We start from the raw sequence: 9,614 nt of genomic DNA on the forward strand, positions 1-9,614 counted from the left end.
ATTCAGATTCTTTTTATTTTAATTTTATATTTTTAAAATTATTACAATATATATATATAACTTTGTTAGAATAAATAACCAGGTACAATATACATACCTCTTATTTTCCTCTGTCTTAACCTATGGAGAAGAAAGAAAAGAAGTGAAAGTGAGAGGATAGCTGTGATTGCTGTAGCAATAAGGCGTAAGCCGAGCTCGGCACTGAAGTCATGTTCCGGCTGTGGTTTACCAAGAGTATCATCCAAACATATAAAATCACAACATGAATTGCCAACCCGGAAAGATTTACAGTTCTAGAAAAAAATTTATACTCTATTACTATTGCAGTAACATTATATCTATTTCATTAATACCACAATAATCTCTATAAAATTATAATAGCATAAGAAATTGAGGAGTCCATAAGAATCCAATTTTTGTGAAACTGAAATTGCACTTGCATCTTTTGAGGAATGAGGAGTACTATCTAATAGTGAAACAATTATCTTATGCTATATTTTAAACTTTAATTTTCTCAATTTAAGTTGTTTGTGTCAAAAAACCTTCTCCCCACAGAGTCTTGAATTATTAACAAATGTAAGGTAAGTCAGGAGAAGAGCAGAATAAAATTTTAAAAGTTTAACTTTAAAAAGGGATTGATTATTTTATTTTGAAGGAGCATTGAAACTTTGTTATTAAATATTTTATACATAAATTAACTCTATTAAGCACCACTTTTTGTAAAAAAAAAAATAAAAAAGGAAAACAACTTTGATGAATTAAGCTCAATTACTTTAGTAACATATAACTCTGCATGCTATCAAAATCAGGAAAAATTCCAACATGTACAAAAATCAACAAGTGTATGATCTTCTAATAGAGATTCATTAGGCACTGGCCTAGATTTCTACTACAGCTCAGCACTGTAAGATAAAACAATAACTATTTTTAAAAAATCATGTTTTTTTCCACGTGTCAAAATCTATCATCTTAAACATTGAATTGAACTTTAAAACAAGAGAGCCTTTGTATGACTTGATATAAACATTACTTGTGGGCACGCTCACTTATGATTGCTTAGGACTTGAAAATACCCATAAACAAAATCTCAACTTCAGTAGAAGACAAAGAGGAATAGTTTTGACCAATATATCTGTATAATATCCCTAGTCAAAAGAACTTCAAAAATATACCAATGGATCAGTTACTGGAGTGTCAGGGTTGTCTAGTCTTAGGCAGTTTTCCAGCCTAATATCCACTTTACAGAAGGCCCTCGACAAGGTGTATTCAATAATAAGTAAGGAAGAAAGGAATGGCCATGCCAGGGGATGAGTCCTGGACACTGTCGTAGGTAGAGGAAATCTAGGTAAGAGAGAGTCTGAGATAGAATAACAGTTCTAGTTGCCGAGATGAAGCGGACGGACTAGAACTGTCAAGATAGGAGTCAGCTTACTAGTTGCCAAGATGAAGCGGACGGACTAGTAAGCTGATAAAGCTAGGTGCAGCTCTAATTGCCGAGATGAAGCGGACAGACTAAGATTGCTGGAGTGAAGGAAAGGAGATAGGCCATCGTCTTGGGTATGCGTACAGAAAACAACTCTTGTGAGAATATGATTGGCAATGAACCTTTCTATCTCAAGCAGTGTACGCCACCAGGGCTATGATTAGGCCTGGGTAAGGATGTGGATCAAAGATCAAAGAGGGGATTTAGAGCCCCTTATTTATATGCCTAGTCCATGTGGCTGTGACCAAGAAGTGGTCGGTGCATGTCTACTTGAGATAGTTTCGTGCATTGTTTTGGTATCGTTTATTAATCATTTTATCAACATCGTTAAGTGTTATGTTACATAAATTATTAATATATAAAAATAACAATATGTTTTTACAAAATGTCAACTCTACTGACTTCAAGTGGTAGCAAAGGTATCTTTTAGGCAAGATCAATATGTGGTGTTATGACCACTATTTATTATGATGTGAGAAACAAAGTGCCAGAAATGCCTACTCTGGCCAAGACAAATTGTTTTTAATCTGTTACGTTCATGTTCTCAAAAATACACTTGCCCTAATGCCTTACTTTTAATGCCAAAACATTTATTTTTCTATTGTTTAAAAACATCAGAACAACAATTACTATTTATTCAAAAATTAGGAAACCACCAATTATGTACAATACTCAATAATCGTCTAATTCATACTGGTTCTTTCATTTAATATTTTTCAATTACTCAGGAAGTGGTTATATAATTTAAAATTATATAAGTGTTTATTGATTTTACATAGGTAAGTAGTGGAATTAGGTAATAGATCAACTCTTCAATATCTCAATTATTTATAATGCCAAAATTAATGCTAACCATATTCCATTGGATGAAAACGTAACAACCACAAATATTAAGTAAAATCACCCAATGACAAATGTGTCTATTGGTCCTTTTTGCTAACCCTTCCAAATAAGCAATGGCACAATAATAATTATAATAGAAGTGGTTCTCGTACATAAGGGAAAACTGAAAAAAATAGAATCCTGCTCTACTGAAATATAAATGAACAAATATTTTGTAGCCATTAGTTTATCTATAAATTCTTTTATATGATGTGAATGCGCAAGCAATTTCAATAACTTTATTTGTCCTGATTGATTTTTTAATGGATTCATTGCATAAAAAAATGATTTTTTTTTCTAGTGACAACTTTGAATTCATGCAGTGTAAAATGGTTCCAGGTTACAAATTTGTTAAACTCAAAACAACTAAAACCGGAGTGATGTAAAACAGAGACTGTCTGTACCTGTTATCCCTCCAAGTCGAATCTTTTGGTTTCCTTGATAAAATTTTTAAAAGGGTGGCCGTTCAAGGGAGGAAGCCTTATGCTCCAGGATTCTATAAGAGTCTAGAAGACTATACATCAGTGATGCCATATAGGTCACAATCTGCTATATAGTGTAGAACAGTTTCCAGACCCAGTATGCATAAATGGAAATTTTCATAACCAACTACTCCACAAATCTTTAGAGGTCTTTTAAGTCCGTAATGGACTGTGAGTATTTCTATTAATTATCAAAGTTGATTTCTATTTATAACAAGCAGCCACTGGGTTCCAGAAGGAGAGGGTTTATTAAGTAACAGCTTGGTTTGTGCCCAGCACATTCCCTCCACTCTTATCTGCTTTCCTTATATCTTTTAAAAGTAACTAAAGAAAGTTCTGGCCCCATTAAAGGGAGCTCATCCCCACTTCTTGCAAGCTGGTCAGCTTTTTCATTGCCAGTTATTCAGTTATGTCCAGGAAACCATATTAACTTAAGCTTCTTTATGCATGCCAATGCCTTTGTGCTCTTTACCAGTGTAGAAATGACTAGGGCTTGAAGAGCTATTCATACCTGTTCTTTCAAAGCTAATGATTTTCAAGGTTTAGTAAATGCTTCATTTTTGGTTACATGGTATTCAACCTCATGTCAGAAAAACTTCATTGACTATCGGCTAACAGTAAACTCAAACTTTGTGTCTTACGAGTTATCTAATTATGAGTGTTCTCATTAGATATGGACTTATATAGTCAAAATTAAATATGTAAAAATAATTTATAATGAAAAACATAAAATTTTCTTTTTTTTTTTTTACTAAGAGTCATTAAGAGAAATAATTTAGACACCTACTGAAGTATAAGTTGTTGAGGTAAAACCACAATAAAAATTTCAAAGAAATACATACCAATGTTCACCATAAAACTTGCTACACCACTAGTATGAAAATATCTGTGGTTGATAATCACCCAATGGGATTTTTCTAATTCTGTTTGTTTCAGATAAAAAAATGTATCATTTTAGTATAATAGAGGATATCAGTTCCAATTGGAACTCAACTCAATTTTTTCTATATTGAGATACTAATTTCTAAAGATTCATCTATTCACCTCCGAAGGCTTATTTCAATAGCTGACAAGAATAAAATATAAAATATTCAGTTTTAGTAAACAGAAAATCCTTGTTTCATTTTCATCTGATATAATAATCTTTACCAATAATTAAAAAACTGATTTTTAAGAAAACATATTAGTAGAAAACAAATGTCACTCTAACAAAACAAATTGATATTCCTCTTTGAGATACAGTTGAACCACAGAAGAAGTCATAAAACAGCATTATTCGGCACTTCTATTAATATTTCCATTTAAAATATTAAAACCTCAAATTCATTGGCCAAAACCGGTATCAACCAGGGTCAGTCCTGAGACGGCACTTAACAGGGGGTTAAACAGTAATTATTTCTAATTTTCCTAATAAAACATATGTTTATAAATAAAAATTTTATTATTTAAAATTGTAATGGTAAAGATATATTCACCTGAGGTGGTGAGCAAAGAACAGCTTTGCACCATTTTGGGCTTCCACTGTCACAGACACAAAGAGTACATGCATCAGGACCAGGCACAAAATGAACACCTGGTTCAATTCTATGATTGTTCAGATCAACACAACTCAGTTTTGATTGAACTTCCATTGCCTAAAATAATAATAAATTGATCATTCAATGCTTGGGATGGAACATTAGACAATATATACAAAATGACAACAAAATTGTATAGTTTAGGCATCAAAACACTAAAATAAAAGGAAAAAGTGCCCAGTTAATGGTTGCTCAAAACATTTTGGCTCTCTCATTCATTTCTACATTGTTTCAATATTTTTCAGTCACATTTAATGAAAAAGGAATTATTTTAATCTATTAAATGAAGATTTTGGGGAGTTATTTTCTAATGATTAGTAATGACCTTTTTTTTATAATAACTTTATTAGTTTTATTACTCATGAGTCATAAAATTCTGATTGTTCCAGAGTCCATCATCCAGTCTTGAGTTTCACAATTATTTGGCTACACCATATTGTAGTAGAACAGATTTGTTTTGCGCAACATGATGTAACCGAATAATTGTAATGCTTAAGATAAGGAGGCTGACACTGAAACAGTCAGAATTTTATAAATTTAACATATTGGAATAAAAAGAGATCATGTTTTTTCTCAAAAGTTATCAAATTTCTTTTATTCATTAATAGCACATTTTTGGTTTGCAGGAGTTGACTTACGATTATTCCAGTGTTCTAAATATGAGAAAAATATCAGATTTTATGAATTGACTACAGCTTTTGAAATAAAGACAATAGACACTCTTCAATAATAAGAAATACTTATGTTGTTTGGAGAGGGGTGAATGATTTAAACTAAAAGACTTTATTATTTATTTATACTAATACATAGACTGATGAGAAGCAGGAGTACTTCTTCTTTTTTTTTTTTTTCAAAACTTGTGACTAGTTTAAATAAAAACAATATAAGTTAGAAAGCTCAAATTTTGTTATTTAATAATTATGAATGACAATTAAACAGAAGAATTCAAACTAAACAAATAAAAATATATCAAGATAATATAATAATAATAAGTAATATAACGAAAATATATCAAGAAAACCCTCTTTATACGATCATCTATGAAATGTTTGATCTGAACTATTCCATTGTGAAGTCCAGCAATAGCCCACCAACACATGCCTGTCGCTCCTTCAGGACCTTGGCATACAGGTTTCTTTTGTGTTGATACTAACCATAGTTTCATATGAGGCTAAAACCAAGAGGTATGAAATAATTGCATTTTTTGAGTTCATAAAGTTTAATTTTGGAATGCGTCTGCACAACGAACGGCATAGTACCATCTGACACGGCACTGGTTTGGCAGACAGGTTTCTTTTGTGTTGATTCTAACCATAGTTTCATAGGAGGCTAAAACCTAGAGGTATGAAAAAACTGCATTTTTCGATTTTTTTTAAGTTGAATTTTGGAACGTGTCTGCAAAAGGCACAGCACAGCATTAGCTTGGCAGACAAGTCTCGTTTGTATTTGTACCAACCCTAGTTTCAAATGAGTCAAGAACCAAGAAGTTTGAAATAATTGCATTTTTGTGTTTTTGTTACTTTTTGGAACATCCGCCATTTTGAAACTCCCCTGAAGTTGATTGGCAGACTCTTTGATTTTGGCTTAGAAATGTATTTAGTTCACATTAGTGAATTCAAAAATTGGGGTGAGATAACTGCCTTTCTTTTCCTCTTCGGCTCTTGTACTAATATGTGAAACAACATTCTTGGACTTTTGAATCAGTAGGTCTTCGGGTATACAATATATGATTAGATCTAGTAAACAAAAAATTAGAGGCTCTTCATAAACAACTTAGAAAGAACTTTAAAATACATCGAACTACCTAAAGAACACCAATTAACTTCGACCAGATTCGATTAGCCATTTAATGAATCTTAAGAATAACTAAATAATAAGTATGTGTTTAAGAAAATTTTATATGTTGAATAAGTGGTCAACATATGTGGATTGAACAAGGCAAATGCCTTAATTTGATCAGCAAAGCGAATACTCTACATACCACTTGTTTTTGGTCTATTATGGGACAGCTATGCAGGAACCTGGAGTAAAAAAGACTGGTCTTCAAGAATAAACTTGGTTGTGAGAAAAGATAATATCCACAAACCATTGATAAATCAGAAGAAAAAAAAAATTCTTCCGTGTCTGCATAGTAAACCTGACCTTATAAAACAATTAGTGGAAGCTTTAGACAACAATCAAAGTGGTTCCTTCTGGATATCAAAATTGTGGAGGAGAAACATGAAGGAAGGAGGGACACATGCCAGTCCATCCTTCCTTCATGAATCCTATGAAACTAGGGTTATTACTAATAAAGAAAAAACTACTTATAGTTAGGAGTCAAAATTGATGAGTCTGGCAATCCAGTTCAGGGGGGTTTAAAATTGGCGGCCGTTCCAAAAAGTAACAAAAACTAAAAAACTTCAGTTATTTCATACCTCTTGGTTCTTGACTCATATGACACTAGGGTTGACACTAAACAAAAGAAACCTGTAAGCCAAGCTTGTGCTGTGCCGTGCGTTATGCAGACGCTTTCCAAAATTCAACTTTAAAAACTCAAAAATGCAGTTATTTCATACCTCTTGGTTTTTGACTCGTATGAAACTAGGGTTAGTACTAATAAAGAATAAATCTGCCTACCAAGCTAGTGCTGTGCCGTACTTTGTGCAGACGCGTTTCGAATTTCAACTTTATGAACTCAAAAAGTTTTTCAAACATCAATATTTACCGACATATACTTTTTAAACTCTTCTTTTGTTATATAAATAAATCGTCGTTAGGAATCCCATTGAAGCTAGTTGAATATACTACAAAAAATATTCTAATTAGATGTTAGGCCTTAAATTAAAGGTTATTTAACGTCCTAAAAACAAAGTCTTTCATTTTCTGACAAAATGTTTTGCTTATGACGGCTGTATTTCAGGAACTATTAGATGTACAGATTTCTATTGGGCATCATATTAAGGCTTATTTAACCTCCTAAAAACAAAGTTATTGTTAGTTTTTTTGTAGGAGTAGTAAGTAGTTTTCATGATATTAGCAAAATAAATTCACAAAATGTCGATTTTTCGTTTTTCTGACAAAATGTTTTGCTTATGACGGCTATAGCTTAGGAACTATTAGATATTCCATAAGTAGAAGAAAAAATATGTACAAACATAAATGAAATGAAACCTAATTTTTTTTTATTACGCTTAGGATTATGTAGAATTTTCATGTCAGCTATATATGAAAATGTATGACATCTTCAACCCCTCCTGTCAAATGGGTTCCCTTAGAAAAAAATTAAATATACCAATTCGTCCGTGTAATGATGAGTAATTTTTACCGCCATTAATTCCCCTTTTTTGTTAACAGAAATTTTCGGATGGACATTTCGATATGAGAAGAGGATATTTAAAATCAAATCTGGTATTATGGGAAATGAAATTCTAATACACTTAGATATTTTAGCTAATAATAAAGGGAAAGAATGTGAGGATAATGGAAAGGATGGATGCAAGTGCAGATGTTGCCTTCGGATAACGCCTCTGATGAGTTTAAAGAGGATATCTAAAAACTACTTGCATCAGCTTGATTTTTCGTTAAAGAAAGAGGATAAAAGATGGATTTAATAAGGAAGTAAATTTTGAAAGCACCTACATGTGTATAATATGAGCAATCTAGTTCAAGCATCAGATTTTATGCTTTAAAAATCAAAATTTAGCTCCTGAAGAGTAAATCGTGCAATTTTGTCCAGTAAAAACTCAAAACGTGCAAAATTGCAGAAAATCCCCAAGACGTGCAGTATTGTGCGAAATAAAATTTGTGTTATATGAATGTCTTTTCCATAATTTGAATTTCTATCATTTCAGTTCCAATTTGGAGTTCAAAACTCATATCATCTTTTAATTTAATTGATTGTAAATTAAGGCACCCAAATTTGGTGATCATAATGAAGAGTGCTTCTAAAATCAGTGAAAGGACCCAACTGTCCAAATTGAATACAAAATTTAATTCCGAAAATTACAGCTCCATTTTATGAGGACCTAGACAAACAAGGTGGACAACAAAACTGTCTTCCTGTTAGATTTTTTTATTTAATAGCAACCGGTTTCACCTCCTAAAACTTTAATAGCCTTAATCTTAGTTAGCAATGACTAACATATTTACCAAAATTTTAATTAGTATTGATATATTTCATTGTTATTTTTTTTTTTTTTAGTTTGTCTTTCAAATAATTCTAATTCCATTTACGTACTTATCTCTATGGAATATTAAAAAAAAAAAAATTATGAAATAGGCTAGAAATATCTTGCCGGATATAATACAAATTTTAAAAGTCGAATTTTGTATTTCGTCTTTACAAGCTTGGAAGACAGGTTTCATTCGGGTCAGTACCGACTCAAGTAAAGATATTTCAGATGTGTAAAAAATTTAATAAATAAAAAAGAAGATTTAAATAACTAACCGAAAAAAAAATCGAATTTCTAGTTTCCATAGTTGAATTTAGGAACGTGTCTGCACAATGCGGGAGACAGAACAAGCTTTGGAGTTAGCTTTCTTTTGGGTGGGAACTAACCATAGTTTCGTATGAGTCAAAAACCAAGAGGTATGAAATAACTGCATTTTTGAATTCATAAAGTTGAATTTCATATGAGTCAAGAACGTCAAAAGACGTTTGAAATAACTTTATGAATTCAAACATGCAGTTATTTCATACCTTTTGGTTTTTGACTCATACGAAACTATGGTTAGTACCGACCCAAAAGAAACCTATCTCCAAAGCTTGTTTGTGCAAATGAAATTAGAATTATTTGAAAGAAAACTGAAAAAAAAAATAACAATGAAATATATCAATACTAATTAATAATTTGGTAAATATGTTAGTCATAGCTAACATCTTTTATCCTCTTTCTTTAACGAAAAATCAAGCTGATGCAAGTAGTTTTTAGATATCCTCTTTAGAGTCATCAGACGCGTTATCCGAAGGCAACATCTGCACTTGCATCCATCCTTTCCATTATCCTCACATTCTTTCCCTTTATTATTAGCTAAAATATCTAAGTGTATTAGAATTTCATTTCCCATAATACCAGATTTGATTTTAAATATCCTCTTCTCATATCGAAATGTCCATCCGAAAATTTCTGTTAACAAAAAAGGGGGATTAATGGCGGTAAAAATTACTCATCATTACAGGGACGAATTGGTATATTTAATTTTTTTCTA

The sequence above is a fragment of the Halyomorpha halys genome, unplaced genomic scaffold, assembly GCF_000696795.3.
Source record: "Halyomorpha halys isolate HHAL.00 unplaced genomic scaffold, Hhal_1.1 Scaffold127.1, whole genome shotgun sequence".
NCBI classification, from domain to species: domain Eukaryota; kingdom Metazoa; phylum Arthropoda; class Insecta; order Hemiptera; family Pentatomidae; genus Halyomorpha; species Halyomorpha halys.